Raw genomic sequence first — 19,635 nt, forward strand, 5'->3', positions numbered from 1 at the left:
TGGCAAAACTTCAATTTTTCAAAAAAAAAAAAGTTATAGTAAAATTGCAATATTCTAAATTTATTATGTTGGTTTCAATACTTAACTACTACACCTTTTAAAGATATTCATTCCAAAGAAGCACACTGCCTATATTGGAGGGGGACTTTTTCACAAAACATTATTCTAACTACCGTACTGATTATTAACTTTCTTTTGTAGAAGCCAATATATTAATGCCATACTTCATTGCAAGCTGGGAAAAACTCTCCCAGAGACAACCACGATGAAGGGGAGGCTCTTTATCAAAGAATAAAAACTTGCTTCTCATGCAAATATGAGCAGGTAACCCACTGTGCATAACTAAAGTTTCAAACAGTAGAGTATCAATAAAATATGATTATATATCACTTTATAAAGTAAATGCTATTGCTAGTTTAATCCAATCATAATACTGAACTACTGCTGATTTATTAAAAGGAATTCAAACAGTGCATTTTTTTTTTTTAAAAAAGTCACACTACTGAAGGGGACTTAAAACTTTCAGCTCTTTGCTTAATTTGAAGAGACAGCTAGGTGATCCCTACAATCTTAAAGGCGTACAGCAAGAGCCTGTTTTAGTAAACTCTGGAAAATAAACTCTCTGGCGAACGATAAGTCAAAGAAGGATAGAATAAATTAACTTAAGAACTATTTAATAATAGAATAACATTTACAGTATTAAATATCTGACAAGTTCACAAGTTCATCTATACCTTAAATATTTCAGTAAGGATTGTTGTTTGCATTGTTGTAATCTATTGCATTAGATTACAATATATATATTTTAATCAAAGAACAGAAAAACAAGAGGTTATGCTTTCATAATACACTGGCAGGGTGGGGAAACACTGAGAATAGATAAGAGCCATACCAGACCCTCATTTCTTTAAACAATAAAATGTTAATGGCTCCCCATGAATAGAACAAGAACACACATAGTCTTAACATTATTAACAAAGCTCAATAAAAAATGTGTGTGTGTGAGGGAGAGAGAACTGATTCATAGATACAACTTCTGTCAACACAGACACTGCACCTCTGAGCCTAGATCTATTTACTTTCAAATGAGACTCATCAAATTTGACAGAATTTATTGAAAAACATATCAAAGATTATACACTTTGGGATTCATTTTCAACAGTAAAAAGTGGGTTTCAACTGTTACAAATACATACGAATCACCTCAAGCAATTTCTGGACACACCTTCAGCCTGGAACTGTGTACATGCTGGCGGACACCGGGTACAACAAAAGACATTTAAGCCACTTTATGGAAGTAGAATAGGATTTGCGGAAGGGTCACAGAAGAATGGGATAGGATTAAGACTAGGGGAATAAAGCCAGGTGACCAATACCTGGAAGTTAGCAGACCGGGGTTTTTTTATTTTTATTTTTTGAGTGCATTTTTTAAAAAAATCATCTTTAAAAGATCAGTGAAAAGTGACCGATGAAGAGAGACTTGCCAGAATCAATTCTGAGGTGGGGAGCTTGTCATTTTTTATTCCTTTCAAGACAGCTTTAATTAAAGATAGCCTCTGCTATCTGTGGTGATGATGGATGATTTTGCAGTGGTTATGTGGTGTGTTTTCCCACCCACCCCTCTCTCTTTCTTTAATAAGCCATCTACAAAACAGAGCCTTTTAAAAACACACGTAGGACAGACAAACAAGATGACAGCGCCTGGTGTCATTTACCTCCTCGACGCAGAGGAGAAGTCAACAACCCTTCCATCCTGGCGGGGTGAGACGGCGTGTCTCTCCAACCCGCACCGGGAGGGAAGTTAAAGGTCTCGTAAGAGAGCATGGCAAAGAAGGTGCCGGGAAGAGATGAGGGTGGTTGGCAGCCTCCGGGAAGGGAAAGCCTGATGTCGCCTCCTGAGCAGGTCTCTTCTGCTACCATCACCACCCCTTAGTCCGAAACCCTACCTCAGAGCACCCCCACGCTACCACTCCTGGTCTTGCACATCACCCAAAAACACCCAAGCAGGAAGTTTTCCATGCAGGCAGCGAGCGCAGGCGCGAGGGATTTCATGAGCCAGGCGTTCAATCCACTGGAGGCGACTTACTCTTCTTGGCAAAGCCCAGCTCGACTACCACGAGCGAGCCACCCACGGGGCGCGCGAAGAAGTGTGCCGCGCGAGACGCCTCTCGGCCAGCCAAACCCGGCAGCCTCTCCGCGCTCCTCGGGCTCTTCTTCTTCCGCGGGGCCGCCAGAAGCCCTCCCCGAGCCCCGCTCCTCCCCAACACCTTTCGCGGCTCCCTCTTCCGTCCTTACCTTTTCCACCACAGGGTTGTGAGCACCGGCGCGGGAGGGAGGGGAGGCGACACAGGCGCGCAAGTGTGCGTGTCCTTGTCGGGCGAAAAGCGGCTTCCTCCCCCCCACCTTCTTCAGACTGGCGGAGGAGGAGGATGCACAGAAACAGCAGGGGGAGGAGGAGGAGGAGGCGAAGGAGGCGGCGGCTTAGGCATTGCAGCCTCTCTTCCCACCACCCACCGCCGCCGCCAAACCCCACACAGCTGGGGCTGCTTTCTCTCAACTCCGCGGCGCGACGAGGAAGAGGCCGAGGTGGCGAGGTTGCAAGGCGCAGAGCGAGAAGAGCCGCCGCCGTCGCCGCGGGGGCACTTGGGGAGACGGAGGCAGCTGGCGCAGAGTCGATTGCATGCTGCTCCCTTCTGGCTCCGTCCTATTCACACACTGGCCGCTTTAGCTGGGGAGGGAGGCGGTCTCCGCGCCCGGACGAGGGGCGGGCAAAACCAATCACGGGCGTGGAAGGGTGGGACGAAGAGGAGGAGGGCGGGACAGGCGGCGCGCTCGGCCCTCCAGCCGCTACCCGGTCTCCGCCGGGCGCCCCCCTACTACCCTCCCGCGCGAGGCGAGGCTGGGCCCACCCAGCCCAGCCTCTCCCTCCGGGGAAGGGTCGGAGTCGGCAGTTTGCACCCGAAGGCGAGCAGCGCCGTTGATCCCGGCTCGATGGTGGTTGGTTCCCCCCCCCCCGGGTTGCTGCAAGCAGCTTGCGTTCCTTTTCTCTCTCCCTTCCGCTCCCCCTTCTCGGCCTGACTGGCGGCTGAGCTGTGCCATCCTGCAGGCGGCAGAACCTGCCGGGCAAAGAGCGTGTTTCTTTTCCCCTCCAGAGGCTGCGAGGCGAGAGGGGGGAAGAGATCGGCAGCAGCGCTTCTGCTGATAAAGTTACCCCGGCGCAGAGACCGAGCAGATCCCGCAGTTGGCGCGAGAATAGAGACCCGGCGAAAGAGCCGCCGGCTCCGTCGCCCGCGGGCTGCTCTCCAGCCCGGCGCTTGCTCCAAACGAGCGCGGTATTTCCCCGATCTTTTTATCGTCCAACGGCGCGCACGTTCTCCTCCTTTACGCGTGGTTTCTGGGAGAGAAGAGCCGCTGGTGATGCGTTTCTTCCCCAGGACCTGCTCCAACATTTCCGAGGTATCATAACCAAGGGCTGTAATGTTCACCTCGGTTACGCTTACCACCACAATCTTTGCTAGTACTGCCTGTATCATCTACAGTACTGTAGGCGGGCGATGGAAGAGCAGCCCTCTGCGAGGCTGTCTCGGATCCTTGCTACTTTGGGATCGGTGTGAATCAATCACTGGAATAACCCAGAACTCAACGTACGGTAGTCGGGTTTCCCGAGCTATGACTGGCAACCCGATCCTACGAGTCCTTAACATTCACTCTTCCCACTCGGTTTATTAGTTACGACTTCAGAAGAGGCAGCCTAAGTTACTTTCGACCGCTAAATACATATTTCCCAATCGACCAGACCAGGCTGCCACTGAAATTAGTGAGCGACTTTCTCTTAAAAAGCCACTAATAAGCTAGTTATAAACAATTTTACCAGATATCTACCTACTGTAATACCAAAACATTCAATATGAAATATTAGACCTGGAACGTGTGTTCACTGGCAACAACTCCAGACTGAAATTTAAGCTCCCTTAGAATCATCTGCATTTTAGACGTTCCAAGTCACTTAATTCTTTGGGCTGGGAACTTTAGACATCTCTCTCTTTTTCCTTTTAACGTGTGTCAGTCACTTGGAGGTAAGTAGCATTAGAAATGTTTTCAAGTTGGAAGCTTGTACGTGAGGCAATTTAATGGCAGCAACAGACCTTCTTCGGAGTAAGTGATTTGTAGATTGTAGCTCTTGATTTATCAAATCATATGTTGGAGGCAGAGGACAGGAAGCAACCAGCACACTTGAATGCCTGTTAGAGACAGATGTGCTCTTCCATTCTGAAAATAAGAGTCATGCTAAATAACAGTCATAATAGCAATCAGCTGTGATGAGCAGGGGAAGCAAAGTATGGAAATCAGTGGCTTGTGGACCGATTGAAAGTGAAAAATGTGCTTTAAAACAAAGGACCAATAATGGCTGGAAGAAAAGAAGAAAGTGGCTTTGGAAAGATGCCTTTTCTTCCCTTAATGTTTGCTAGCACAAAAATGTTTTATTAAGTATTATTAATTATTTTAGTTAAGTATCATGCAGCCTGAAATGGAAAACTTGATAAGTTGCTGGGTAGATTAACACTGAACTTCTAATTACTTCAAGGAGATGGGTGAGAATAAAACATACAGATGTGGATGTAAATTATTTAAAAAAAAAATCAAACATGGTTCATTAGTCTTGAGTCTTATTTGCCTACAACAAATACTTGAACTGGAACCTAATGGGAAACCTCAGTAGGTAGTTGACGATATATAACTTGGCAATCTCTGAGCAATATTCAGATCTAGAAGATGTGAATCAAAAACCTTCAACAATATCAAAGGCTGGGTGGTCTTAGAAAACTAACCTGGTGTATTATGAGACTTTAAGATATAGCCCAAGAGTTCCAAATGGTTACCTGATGACAAATTAAAATTGACATATTACATGGACATGGAAGGAAAACCAGTTACTTTTGAAGCAGGAGACTATCTTAAAGAATACAGTAGTGATGACACATGAATTTTCCCACTTAAACTTTCTTTTGGGTATGGGAGAACCATCTTAAAATCTAAGTTGTCTTCTTTTCCAGGAAATATATATTTTTAAAGAGATTAATTTTAAACTTTTGTCTTTGTTGGAATAATGTTTCTATACTGTGAAAACGGACGGTGTTCCCTTCTGATTTGATTTTTCCAACACATACCTTGGAGTCGTCGCAGTTCTGAAATACTGTGAGGACACAAAATTTGTAAAGGGTTAATGGTCAATGACATGCAAGACTGAGTTCTATAGATGAGAATAATACAGTACATTTGAAGCTGGAAGAGCGTTAAATAATTTTATAATGCATTCTATTGGAAAGAATCATGCCTTAGTAGAAGATATTATGGCATGTACATTATGTCAATGTCAGTTCCAGGCAACTCCTGTTAAAACAATAAACAAATGAACCAGGTTGATAGTTGCCGAGACTGGAAATTTGTCCTCTGAGACTCATGGAAGCTTTAGCCTATCACAGTGACCCCTGGGATAGAGGGATTAATTCAGCATTATGCAAGTGGATCTCTTTTTGTGCAGCAGAAGTTTCTTTCTTCATTCTTGCAGGCCTTCGACATGCCCTCTCACTTCTCTCTGCTTAGAGGTTAATTATTTTGTGGACTAAGAACATTACTGGGGTAGCCTATGAAAGGATTGTGTCTTCTTTCTTTTCCCTTCCCTGTATATGTCTCCATGTGTCTCACTGAAGATATATTTTTTTTTATTCAAAGGGCAGCCAAAGACACTCTACAATTTCAACTGGCTTCTATTTTAAGAGCTTACAGAGAAATATAAGAAAGGGAGTCATGAATGCTAAAGGTGTCGATCAACAGGTTGCATCTAATTGATAGAATTAGCAGCACACAGGTTGCCTTCTCAGTCTTCTCCCACTATGATTACAGGTAACTCATTTGTATTTAAATTTTATTTTATATGTGTATCTACACAAACGCATTAGCATATCCATACATCAAATATGCCATCTTATAAGATGTAAAATGATACTATAATCCTAGTATACATAGTGATTACTTCAAATTTATACTAGGAAACCTGATTCTGTGGAATAAATGAAATTTACACATCACTATTTGTTGTTGAGTAACAAGTTGGGTAACAAAGTGGTAGGCAGGTGTTGTTCAGTATTATTTGAAAAAGGTTTTATTGTGATGTTGAAAAAGAAAGGTCAATTGAATGTTTTGCTTTCTCTAAGTTTTTACAGTGTAAATTATCTTGAGATGTTCTTGAAAAGTGGTTAGAATGTTGAAATTGCCTTCAAAATAATATTAGGGTTACTGTTCTTGTTGCTAAAGAAGATTAAATATTTTAGTGTTAGCAACTTCTCAAAATTTCAAAAATTTTTCAACTGCCTTTCATTCCTATGGGTGCCAAGGTAATTGACAAAGACATTCATAGCATTTGCACCTATATAATGCAATGAAGTTTTTTATAATAATTGAAATAAATGTGACAGATAACAAATTGAAAAGCACAAAACAGGCAGGGAGGACATTACCATTTAAAATTACTTTGCCAATAAATACAACACCAACAGGTTGTAAAGTACTGGAATGCCGGATATATTGTAATATAAATTCACCTCCTTATTTAAATGTAAATGCTGGAAATTAGATGACCAGTTAGTGATCATGTTACTAGGAAGCTTTGAAATTATAATCCATACTATCCTAAAACAATATAAACTTTTTGATTGTATAAGAACACTGAGAATACAACAGCTTTTTATAAAATAGTAGGATACAAAATGGCTAGGAATTATTTGTAGAAATATCATTACATGTCAAATTCTGAGAGAGATGAGATAGAGAATATTTCTTACTGAGATAAAGGAAGCAAAAGTTTCCAGCAAAGTATTTTATTGTACTTCAAATAAGTGCTCTTTTTTAATGTACGTAATTTAGTCTTATATTTATAATGCGGATTGAGGAAAAGATACAACATGGGTTTCTTTGGTATTTTATGGTACTACAATCAGGTAACAGCTGATATTTTTGGATAACCTAGAACAGATTAAATATCTTGAATGAAGCTTTTGACCATCATCCCACTTTTCCATTGTAACAATTTTCAGGTATGAGGCATTCAATATTATGTAATCAAATGATACACATATGGATAAAACTAGTCATGACTCCTAGGGAATTTGTATTATAAAATACATAAATTATTTAAAAATGCAAATCAAGTACATTTTTAGTAAAATTGAAAAAAATTAAAGAAGAGCCCCCAAAGGCTGCAGGTCCTGATAATATCTCTGGGCAAGTACTTAAGGGGTGTGCTGACCAGCTGGCCTCTATTCTTACGGACATTTTCAATCTTTCATTGCATCAGGCCGTGGTTTCATCATGTTTTAAGACTGCAATCATTGTATCAGTCCCCCCCAAAAAAATCTATAATTACATCCCTTAATGTAAGGTGACCAACCGTCCTCCTTTTGGGAGGACAGTCCTCCTTTTTTGAGTTCTGTCCTCCTTCAAAAAGTGTCCTCCTAAATGTCCTCCTTTTCCATATACCGTCCTTCTTTTAGGAGGACAGTCCTCCTTTTGTGAGTTCTGTCCTCCCTGGAAAATGTCCTCCTAAATGTCCTCTTTTTCTATACTTGAAGACTTATCTGCAGGGCTTTTTTTCCCTCATAGAACGCCCAAAAGGTGTTCCAGGACCTTTTTTTGATGGTTTTTTTCAACTTTTGCCTGAGCTGTGCTACTCCCCCTATTGGCTTTCGAAAGCCAATAGGAATTGCTGCTGAGTGTGCCAAAACACCCAGGCGGCAAACTTTGCACGTGCAAGTTGCAGGAACTTTGCACCCCTCACTGCTACCCAACTACACCATCTCTTACTTAGTTCCGCAGATAGCTGGAGGAGACTGGAGTGGTAAGTTTCTCTTGATCTTCCCTGTTCGGTTCTACACGGGGATGCACAGGGTAGGAGGTGGTGCTGGGGGGTGGCTGCAGGGCCGGAGCCAGCGCGGCTGGTGCTTTGCGAGCCACGGGGCCGGCTCTACAAGGATGCGCAGAGTGGGCAGTGGTGCTGGGGAGCGGCTGGGGAGACAGCTGCAGGGCCGGAGCCGGAGCAGCTGGTGCTTTGCCTTTGCGAGCTGTGGGGCCAGCTCTATGGGGATGCGCAGGGTGGGAGGTGGTGCTGGGGGGCGGCTGCAGGGCCGGAGCTGGCGCAGTGGTGCTTTGCCTTTGCAAGCCGTGGGGCTCGCTCTACGGGGATGCGCAGGGTGGGCAGTGGTGCTGGGGGGCGGCTCAGGACCGGAGCTGGCTTGGCTGGTGCTTTGTGAGCCGCGGGGCCGGCTCTCCACGGCAGGGCAGTGGTGCTGGCGGGGTGGCTGTGGGTGGGGGCGCGGTGGGCAGTTGATCTTCCATGGGCCGCGCCAGCTGGTGGTCTATGCAGTGCTGACCTGCGCTGCCATCACCTCACCCTGCGCATCTACGTGGCCATCCTGGAGCACCTGGCTCACAACACCTGCCTCCGCCGCCCACCCCCGCGCAGTCCAGCCATGTAGATTTTTGGACAAGTGAGAAATCGAGATTGAATGTTGATACTCTAGCTGCAGCACTTGCCGTAAAATTCAATATGAAGGATATTTCTTGTTCAGATATTTCCAATATATTGTTAGAAGATGATACATTGACAAAAAATATTCATTCAATGGAAAAGTACTCATTTAAATAATTAATAGGCATATAAGCATAATTACAATATAAAATGTTATTTTTACAAATGTTTTTTATTATGCATTGATCATATTATAGTGCAGTGGTTCTCAACCTGTGGGTTGGGACCCCATTTGGGGTCAAACGACCATTTCATGGGGGTCACCAAACCATACTGTCCGCCATTTTTTTCCCTTTTCCCTAGCTGTCTTACTCCCTCTTATTGGTGGCCATACCCACTTGGGGGTCACCACAACATGGGGAACTGTATTATGGGGTCACGGCATTAGAAAGGTTGAGAACCACTGTTATAGTGTATTCTGTATTATTGTTGCAATAAATGCAATGTTTCTTTTATTTACGATATTTTTTTCTTCAATTTATTCGTGTCCTCCTTTTTTTATAAAAAAGTTGGTCACCTTACTTAATGTTTATTGTCCAGTTGCACTCACTTCCATTATGATGAAGTGTTTTGAGAGATTGATAAAGAGTTATATTGCTTCATGCCTTCCCGCTACATTTGACTCATTATAGTTTGCTTATCGGAAGAACCGCTCTATAGATGATGCTTCATCTTAGTTTGACGCACCTGGAGGGGAAGAACACTCACATGCGAATGCTGTTTGTTGTTTTTAGTTCAGAGTTCAACACAATCATTCCTCAACATTTGGTGAACAAATTGGATCTATTAGGCTTTAATACTTCTTTACATAAACTGGATACTTGACTTCCTTATTGATAGGCTTCAGTTTGTGCAAGTTGGAAGGAAAGTTTCCAACCCATACTTTTTGAGTATGGGTTCCCCACAGGGCTGTGTTTTGAGTCTGTTATTGTTCACCTTGATGACCTATGACTGCTGTGCCAAGTCTGCTATGAATCATATTGTGAAGAATGTGGGTGACACAGCAGTGGTTGGATGATAACAAAGATTCTTATAGGGAGGAGGTGAAGACTTTGGTGGACTGGTGCAATAAAAATAACCTGGTTTTCAATGTTAATAAAACAAAGGAGATCATTGTTGATTTTAGAAAGAGACGCCATAGTCATACTCCACTCTGTATCAAGGCTGCAGCTGTGGAGGTGGTCTGTCACCAACAATCTTACTTGGTCTCTTCATACGTTATCTTTAGTGAAGTGTTTGCATTTCTTGTGTTGGATGAGGAGAGCACATCTTTCTCCTTCTGTCCTGGCCACCTTTTACAGATTGAAAGCATGATTGAAAGCATTTAAACAAACTGCATCACTGTTTGGTTTGGTGGTAGCAGTGCCTCAAAGAGAAGGTCCATACAGAGAGTGGTAAGGACAGCTGAGAAGATTATAGGAAGCTCGCTTTCCTTTATTCAGGACACTGTTTATAAACACTATGTGCTTAGAGCTCGAAGCATTGTTAGAGATACCACACACCCACTTCACAGTCTGTTCCTTCTGGGAGGAGGTGTCAAAGTACTAGATTCTGAAACAGCTTTGTTCCTTATGCCATCCGTCTTGTAAATTCACAGGATTCTTTTTTTTTTTGCCATGTATATGTATACATTCAAACTAGACTGTCATGTTTCTCTGTGTCATATATGTGTGTGTATGTGAGTATATGCATAATGGTTATCCTTTGATAGCCATTTCATTTTAATATATACTGATTAATTTATATTTAAAGTGACAAAGATTTCTAGTCCTAATCCAGTCTAGTCTATAAAAATTGCAAATCAAGTACATTTTCAGTAAAATCGGTAAAATTAAGGAAGAAGCCAAAATTCAGTACCAATGGCTGTTGCAAATTTTGATTTCAATACATATAGCCAGTATTTTTAAGAGGAGAAAACATTTCAAGAACAATTAAACATGACACTTTTAAACATTAAAACATATCTCGTAAACATATGAAAGGATCTGATTATTGTTTATTATTTTAGTGATATAACTACAGGTAGTCCTCAATTTACAATCACAACTGAGCTCAAAATTTATGTTGCTAAGCAAGACAGTTGTTAAGTGAGTTTCCCCCATTTTACGACCTTTCTTGCTACAGTTATTAAGTGAATCACTGCAGATGTTAAGTTAGTAACACAGTTATTAAGCTAATCTGGCTTCCCCATTAACTTTGCTCATCAGAACATCTCAGAAGGTGATCGTGTGAACCCAGAACATTGCAACTGTCATAAATACATGTAAGTTGCCAAGCGACCAAATTTTGATCATGTGACCACAGGGATGCTCTAAGGGTTGTAAGTGTGAAAACGGTCATAAATCACTTCTTTCTGTTCTGCTGTAACTTTGAACGGTCACTATGAATGGTTCTAAGTTGAAGACTACCTGTATACCCTCTCTCTCTCTCTCTCTCTCTCTCTCTCTCTGTGTGTGTGTGTGTGTGTGTGTGTGTGCCCTCGCACATTATACCTATGTTCAATCTCCCTCTAAACTTCTTAGCAGAGTATTTTAACTTCATAATCATTGCCAGGAAAGTTCTAATTAGAGTGTTGGTCTGGTTTGATTTAATGGTTAAGGCACCAGGCTAGAAACCAGAAAACTATGACTTAGCCATGAAAGCCAACTGGGCCAGTGGCTTTCTCTCAGCCTACCCCACCTCACTGGATTGCTGTTGTGAGCAAAATAGGAGAAGGAAGGTGTGCGGGACATGTTCGCTGCCTTAAGTTATTTGTAAAAATAATAAAGGCAGGATACAAATAAATAAATTTTAAAAATTGCTGGCAAGATCCCTTATCAGTCATGAACCTTTGGTGATATTTCCCACCCTCTTCCAGCACAACATCTTAGAAAGTCATTTGGAAGGCGAAGATATGATTTCTTCTGCTTTTGGTGGAAACAGTAAAAAAAGAAAAAGAAATAAACTGTGGATAATCTTTTCATAGAAAATAAAAAACCAAAGAAGTATGCTTTAGTCAGTTAAGGAACAGAACTATTGTCTCTGTCCACAAAATCTGGATGGTCACTAGAAAATATCAATTCTTGGCCATCACTTAGTTCAGGGGTCCGCAACCCCCAGTCTGTGGACCAGTACTGGGCCGTGGCACGCCTGCAACAGGTCCGCACAAACAAGCAAAGTCCCATCCGCGGGATGCAGGCAGCACACAAAACCACGCATCCTCCAGTCCATGGAAATACCTTTCTCCATGGAACCATTCCCTGGTTCCCAAAACATTGGGGACTTCTGACTTAGTTGTCACCTGGAATTTCATTTCACATCTGGTATAACCCTATTATGGGCCAGTGCAACATTAGACTTCTCTTTCATAAAATACCAGATGATCATGGTCAGTGCTACCTCCTTTTTTGTGTAGCCTTCAAAACAATTGATATCTCTGTAGGCAGATGTGCTGTTGGCAGTGCAATGGAGATTTTAGTAGAGCAACACACAATAGTATTTTAGAAAGATTTTTTTTCAAATGGTTGCCATATGCCATGTGATAAAAAGCCCTTGGCTTAGGTCTCAGTGTGGAAGCAGAAGGGAATCTAGAATTCCATACCCCCTTCCTTACCAGCAAACAAGTCCATGGAATTGACCCACTTTTGAATAATATGCTATATTTCCAGTATTGTTTATATTTGGATTTTTTTTATAAATAACCCTCCTCCTTTCTGTTTAGGATATCTCTTCAGAGAACATGGAATAATACTTTGAATAGTATTCAAATATGAATCTTGCTTAGGCTTTGGAAATTATTCCTAAGAAATAGTGTAATGGGTAGAAAAATCCCATTTAGACCCAATTCTGGTCATAACAGAATAGCAATAAAGAGCACATAACTTGAAAACTGTCAGGTGACGCAGAAGGGGAAGAGCAGCACAGAATCAAAAGATCAGAAGGTTAGAGATGTGTAGACCAACACCTGTCTGACATAAACAACACAAAATAGAAAAAAACCCTAAAAACTAAATTAAAGGTGACCATTCAATCCTTCTGCAAAAATAAGTTCCTGTTAATTCAGTTTGAGATTAAGATATGAAGCTTACACATAAAATGTAGATTTCTTTGCTCTCCTTCAAAAGTTCTGTTCCTGAAAATCAGGTCACCAGGACTTTTAAAAAAAATTTTAATTTATATGCCAGCCGTCAAAATGAATTTTTGTCAGGGCAGCTTATTACACAGTTCAGGACTGATCCACAAGGTCTTGTAGCTGTTCCTCTGCCAATCAGGGTTCCAACTCACATAGGAACACTGTGTAAAAGTTCCTGCAATACAGATGCCCATCCTCAGTGTGCAGACATTGTGAGTAGGGTAAAGAGATAAACCAATTTCTTTGTGTGAAATGTTTAATTTTAATCTATGAAGTCAGTTTATGAGGTGGAGCTGGGGTGGGGAGCGCTCTTCTCCCAGAAGAAAGCTTGCTTCCTACAGATGCAGTCCTTAAAAAGAGATCTACTCACAACGAATAGGTACTCAGAATATCCTTTTGCTTTTTTTCAGAAGTAAGGGTTTATTCAGGGCTATCCAAATGATGCTGACCTACAGCAACAAGATCTACAGACCATGTCAGGAAGGCCAGAAAAATTGGCAGCTGTAATGCTGCAGAATCAGGCCACAGTTCTCCTTCCTTCTGTTTGGGATTCCAACAAATAAATTATCCAATTCTTTTTGGTTTTTAGTTTTTTGCAGGCAGTATCATAATTATACACTGCCATGTGTTGGTTAGAAATATGAGCCAGGATGAAAGCGTTGGTTAGGAATGCGAGCCAGGATGAAAACCAGTGACGTGGAATTGAAGCAAATCCTTTCTCTAGGATTTCAGGTTAAATTATCACCCTTGTCCTTTCTGGAGGTACCGAACGAAAGCAGCTCATCTGAACATAACCTATAATATAATAATGCAGGTTGTTACCCTCCAATTATTTATACAAATTGTTTCTCTCACAAAGCTGCTTTGAACGACACTTCATTTGAGGATTACAGCCTTAACTACAATAGTAAGCATATTGTTTGTGGTGTGTCATTTGAAGTCTTTCTTCCCCTTCTCGCTCTAGGCATGTCATATTTATAACCTTTTCATTATTTTAATGAAAAACAAAACAGGAAGCAAAATTCCAGTAATATTGTCTGTGGGAAGCTAGCGTTTTAAACATGGCTGAATGAAACAATATAAAAATAATGTTTCCTCGCTGCTCTTCTGCTATGCACACAGATAGCATAGGGTTGGTTCTGCATCCAGAATATAAACTCAAGTGCCATTGTGGTACACTTTTGCTGTATTGGACTAGTGCTTCCCACATTCCCCAGCCATCCCTGCCAATGTGAATCCTGTCTAACCAGGAATAGATCTGTGGGTCAAGGCTAATGGAATTCAGGTTACAAGAACCAGAACACAATAGAAAACAGATTAATTCAGGAACATCTAAGAATCAACTGGGCAGTTTAATATTATATTGCTATTGCTGCCCGTTCCACTTTTTGTCTCTTCATCCATGGAAACAATTCACCAATTCTTTGGTACATTGCCAGATAGGTTATACTTGTAATGGTATGTGATAATAAGCTTGGGAGAGGTAGAAGAGCCTGCAGTACTTTCAGGCTTGCAAGATTTGGTTAATGTAACTTTACAATAAAGTTAGAGCTATTGTTTCTACGTATTGATAGAAGAGAATATTTGTAATTCAGGGGTGAATTGTGGGGTCCTTGGTGCTCTCTAAGCTTGGTGGTTTTCTTGCAGACATTTCATTAACAAACGAGGTAGCTAATAAATTGATGATGCTACCTAGTTTGGTAATGAAACATCTGCAAGCAAATCACTAAAATCAGAAGTACCAAGTGTCACACTTCTATTTGCGCTCCTACCAGGTTTTTCATTCCATTATGGGGTACGAGGGAGTAGGGAGAATTTTCTCTGTTAAGCTCATTTTTCATTCTGTTCTGTTCTGTTCTGTTCCAGTCTGCTCTACTCTATTCAGCTCTACTGTATTCCAATCTACTCTATTCTATTCCATTCCATATATAGTATATTCCTACACATATTCCTGAGCAGGCTGGTGCCATTCCTCCTGTTTCTTATAATTCAAGTACATGGGTACTGTATATCATGTTCACATTGTATATAGAAACCTATAAACAGCACAGGCTACGTACATAAAATAAAAATCAGAATCTGTTCATAAATCTGAAAAGATCACTCTTAAACTATTTCAAAAATAATCCATTACCTTGGACAGTGGAAACTTGACAGTTCCAGGACACTCTCAAAATGACAAAGATTCTTTTGTACCACTGAAAATAAATTAGTTTCTCTTCTGCCAAAAATAATTTTGATCTTAGGATTAGCTACACAACCCCCTGCTACAGTGAAAGGGAGAGCAGAGCTTTACATGATCAATTTAAAGTCTTGATTACACAATTATGTTGCACCAGGAACAAGCAAAGTATGAAAATGGCAACAGAGAAAATGTTCAGACAGCAGCCTTTTAGTCTGGATTCCATTAGTTCTCAAGGTTATGAAAGATCTTACCTAATGGCTGAATGTAGTAACTTTGCTGGAAAATTACAGTTTTCCATTCTCTAGCCTTTAAAACTTTCACTGAAGTTGATTTTGGGTTTCATGATCAACTCAAGTCAGGTTTGAGGAACTGAAACTGATCTTGCCTGAAACTATACAGGCAAGGGGAAAATGGCAACAGTTCAGGAAAAATGTATTTTCTAATACAGAGTTTATTAAATACACCATGCATTAAAGTCAAACAAACCAAACCATAATAGGCCTGAAGCAACAGATTCCTACAGAGGAATCATTGTGTTTGACAGACAGATAGAACTTTTTGATTAACAACCAGCCAGAAGTGAAGCAAGAATTGTTGGGTTCCAGACAAAGTTTACAATTTTTCTCAAGGACCTCTCAGATACTTTGGCCAAGGCTTTGGCTAAGTCTGGAATTGGCTTGTGATACAGACCCTGGACTGTATTGCTCGTATATGGCTTCTTTCTAGGTGCTGATTCTGAGGCGCACCTTTCTTTTCTGAAGAGCCCTGGGAGCCAGAAACAATTTATGGAGCACCATTGAAGAAAGACAAAGAATGAATCTGACTGAATGTCAGTGAGAGATCGTATTTGGCCCTGCGTCATGGCAATAAAGGTAGAGATACATCACTATTTCTCCACCTTGATTTTGTCTGCCATAGCCAGCCAGTAGCCCTATTTAGGGTGATCTGTGGGGGGTTTAGGCCACAGAATTATCTCCAGGGCTGTGGTGAGGTATATTCATACTATCTGGCAGACAAAGTCACTCAGATTCTATTGGAGTTAGATTCCATGTCTTGTGGTAGAAAGCTGGTAGAATGGTAGGATCTGCAATAAAATTAAAGTTCTGTTGGTGGGAAAGAAGTGATATAGTATATTAATCTCCAAAACTACCCCAGATCCAGCAAAATGGAAAGAAAAAGAGAGGAAGAGGGAGGGGGACACACACACAAACACACACACACACACAGAGAGAGAGAGAGAGAGAGAGAGAGAGAGAGAGAGAGAGAGAGAGAGAGAGAGGGAGAACAGTAAAATAGTTACTTTGAAAAAAGATGCTCTAAGATCAAACCTTCTTCCAGAAAGTTGACCATTTTTCTTCGGGAGAGAGAGATCATCCCTAATACCATAGAATATAACTGCTTCCCCCATCTTGTGCCTTCCAGATGTACTTAGCTACTTCCATAGTTTATTTAAATTGCAGATGTAGATTAAGTGATTTATGGTGAAGCACTTGGCTAGTTACGATATTGGGGAGGCTGTATTATACCTGAAGTGTATTTAGGACAGCACAGCAGCTAAATGAATATATTGATTAAAATTTATCTTGGGTCCCTCTCCCTCTCCCTCTCCCTCTCTCTGGAAAAGCCTGTAAAAAGAAAGTGAGGCCGTTGATAGTTATCCTTCTTCTCTTTTATATGCCAGATAAAACTTAACAGACTGGAAACAGTCTTAGGTATATTGAAGATTAGTCCTCTACTTCCTTAGAAATTGAGTTTGCTTGTTTTAGATGCATAGTTCCCTAATAGGAGAGATTTATAATCTGGGAATAACAAGTCAACCCTTGGAGAGTGGTTCTGTCAGGTAATTTTAGTGCCCAGAATTTATTTTGCATGTTATTAGTTTTCCAATGTTAATAGCCCTTTGCAGGAACTGTAATCCAGCCTAATAGGACAGCATTAGTATCAGCTTTAGGATTGTGAATGACAGGAAACACCATCCAAATTGCCCAAGCCAGATGTCTTATATCAGTGGTTCTCAATCTTTTTAATGCCGCGATCCCCAACCGGTCGTAAGTTGAGGGCTATTCAGCCGGTCGTAAGTCGAGGACTACTCAACTGGTGCAGCACCATTTGCAGAATGGGACTTTTGGCAGGCTCAGCAGGGCAGAGACAGCCTGGACAATTCCTATTGGCTTTTGAAAGCCAATAGAATTAGACTCTATTCAAGAGAGTCTATTCTATTGGCTTTCAAAAGCCAATAGAATAAAAGGGAGTAGCACAGCTAAGGAAAGGGGGGAAAAAATGGCAGACTGCGTTGTTTGGCGACCCCTGTGAAATGGTCGTTCGACCCCAAATGGGGTCCCGACCCACAGGTTGAGAACCACTGTCTTATATAGTGTGGATATCAGTTCCCGGCATTCTCATCTGTGATGATCCAAGCCAGAGAATTCTGGGAATTGAAGTCCATATTTTAGAGTATGACCACAGACGAGGGTGGGGAAGCTTGAGGCATGAACTGGTAATTTCTCAGTTCCATCCTGAGTTTTGATATCTCTTATCTTCTACTCAGTACAAGTTTTATCACTAGCATGTAATTTACTGGTTGCTAGACACTAAGAATCTGGTTACTGTCAAGAGTACTTTAGTAATGTCTTGGCTTGATTGTTATAGAGTGCTTAATAGGAGCTGTCCTTGGGTTTCAAAAGAAATATATATTTACTATCCCTGTTCACAGAGCATAAAATAAAAAATTCAGAAATACACCCATTTTAAACAATACATTTAGATCCAAAACTACTTGGCCTTAATATTTGCGACCTACCAGCAGCAACAGCAGAAAAAAGATCACAAAAGCCTCACACTGTTAAAACAAAACAAAAACAACAGACTGTCCTGGATGTAGACAAGGGAAATTAGCAATCCTCTTAAATCCCCATAGAAAACTAAAGCATAGACGTTTGTAGGATAATTATTCAAGCATACACATTGCAGAATCCTGGCTTCCTGTATGTCAATTAAATCTCCAGGGAATTTCTCTCATTGGGCTTTTTCAGGTCAGAAATCATGAGATGACACAATACAGGTAATCCTCAATTTACAGTTCATTTAGTGACAGTTCAAAGTTACAACAGCATTGAAAAATGTGACTCATGACCGTTTTTCACAGTTATGACCTTTACAGCATCCCCATGATCATGTCATCAAAATTCAGATGCCTGGCAACTGGTTCATATTTATGATTGTTGCTATGTCCCAGGGTCAGGTGACCACCTTTTGCAACCTTCTGACAAGCAAAGTCAAGTGGGGAAGCCAGATTCACTTAACAACCAGGTTACTAACTTATCCACTGCAGTGATTCGCTTAACATCTGTGGCAAGAAAGGTTATAAAGTGGGACAAAACTCATTTAACAAATATCTTACTTAACAACAGAAAATTTGGGCTCAGTTGTGGTCGTAAGTCAAGGACTACCTGTACTGGGGAGATTTGTAACCAACAGGGCAACAGTATATTCAAAATCTCATTGTAATAAGATTCAAATATTCAACCAATAGAGATTGTACAGAAATTCAAAAGTGCTGTAGAGAACAAGAAAGAAAACCAGAAGATTCTTCCACAAAAGTAAAAAAAAAAAATCATTTTATTTAGGAAATAAAATGATATTTTTGGTATAAAAACTGTTAAACAATTCTCACTTTGCTACACCAGTCATGTTTTCTGGCTGAATTTAACTTATCACTTCTTTGTGGATACTTGTTACAATAGGTTAATAATTGAAGAGAGTGTCGATCCATTTTATAAACATAAAATAAATGGAGTGACAAAGGTATGGACCCTGCTGCTCTAGTCACCCAGGAATGGAGAAAGGATGCAAAATAAAAACCAGGGGACACATATATGTGTGTGCAGCCTTTTGGTTCCACACTGCAGCTTAGTTTCTTCGCTTATATTTAAATAGTCAGTTTGGATAACTGCAGCAACACAATGATTTGGATTCTTTTATACTGTGTATTTTATTCCAGAAGAGGTTAGGCTTGATGCTACATGAAGAGCAAAAATATAGCAAAAAGAAATCGTTTTATGTAAAAGCTAAACAGGACCAGCTTAATATTTGCATGTGCAGATTCAAGGAATTTGATGACTGTAGATTGAAAAGGCGTTTTATCCATTTCCTGGCATTTTATTTCAGAAGAGGTTAGGCTTGATGCTGTATGAAGAGCAAATGTACAGGAAAAGAAATAGTTTTATGTAATACAAGCAACTAAGCTATTGAGACATGATGAATGTTTATTTAGTGAACATAGAACTTGAAAGAAACATAGCATCCCTGTGTGTGCACTAATATTCTATAGATTAAATTCAGATATTCTTCTAGAGAATATTTAAGTATTCCGTTGCTGCTTGTAATTTTTGGAGGTTCAGCGGTATTTTTATGCCCACAACAATTTCCTCTAGAAAATGTTTTTTTGCTATTTGATCTATTTCAGAGACAGATGTAGAACCAACAGAAAGGAATATACGCAGCTCAGGGTTGAACTGTGGAGTCCTCTCTGAGCTTGTTGTTTGTTTGCAGATATTTTATTACCTGACAAAATAACATCTTCAGTGTTAGAAGTGTGTGTGGTTTGCTTTCTGTTTATATACACAGCTTGCCCTGGCAGTTTTGGGGTGTGTGTGTGTGTGTGTGTGTAGGGGTTGTTTTCTCCTTGGTAGTTCCTTGATTAGGCTATTGTTTACTGCTTGTTTGTCTGGGGATAATCTTGGTATTAAGGTATTT

The 19,635-nt window shown here is 40.8% G+C and overlaps 1 long non-coding RNA gene across 2 annotated transcripts in view; it reads left to right on the plus strand.

Moving 5' to 3' along the window:
• Window positions 1-2,894: 2,894 nt before the first annotated feature.
• Window positions 2,895-19,635, plus strand: part of LOC120296758 — a 30,302-nt gene continuing 13,561 nt past the window's right edge. The window contains exons 1-3 of one of the 2 annotated variants that reach the window (XR_005553570.1): window positions 2,895-2,997; window positions 3,153-3,456; window positions 5,734-5,904. This is a non-coding gene — a long non-coding RNA (uncharacterized LOC120296758). Of the gene's footprint in view, window positions 2,998-3,152; window positions 3,457-5,733; window positions 5,905-19,635 lie in introns of those variants that run through there. The other variant, XR_005553569.1, reaches the window with a different exon arrangement.

The sequence above is a fragment of the Crotalus tigris genome, unplaced genomic scaffold (genome assembly GCF_016545835.1).
Source record: "Crotalus tigris isolate CLP2741 ecotype Arizona unplaced genomic scaffold, ASM1654583v1 scf7180000021471.419163, whole genome shotgun sequence".
Classification (NCBI taxonomy): Eukaryota; Metazoa; Chordata; class Lepidosauria; order Squamata; family Viperidae; genus Crotalus; species Crotalus tigris.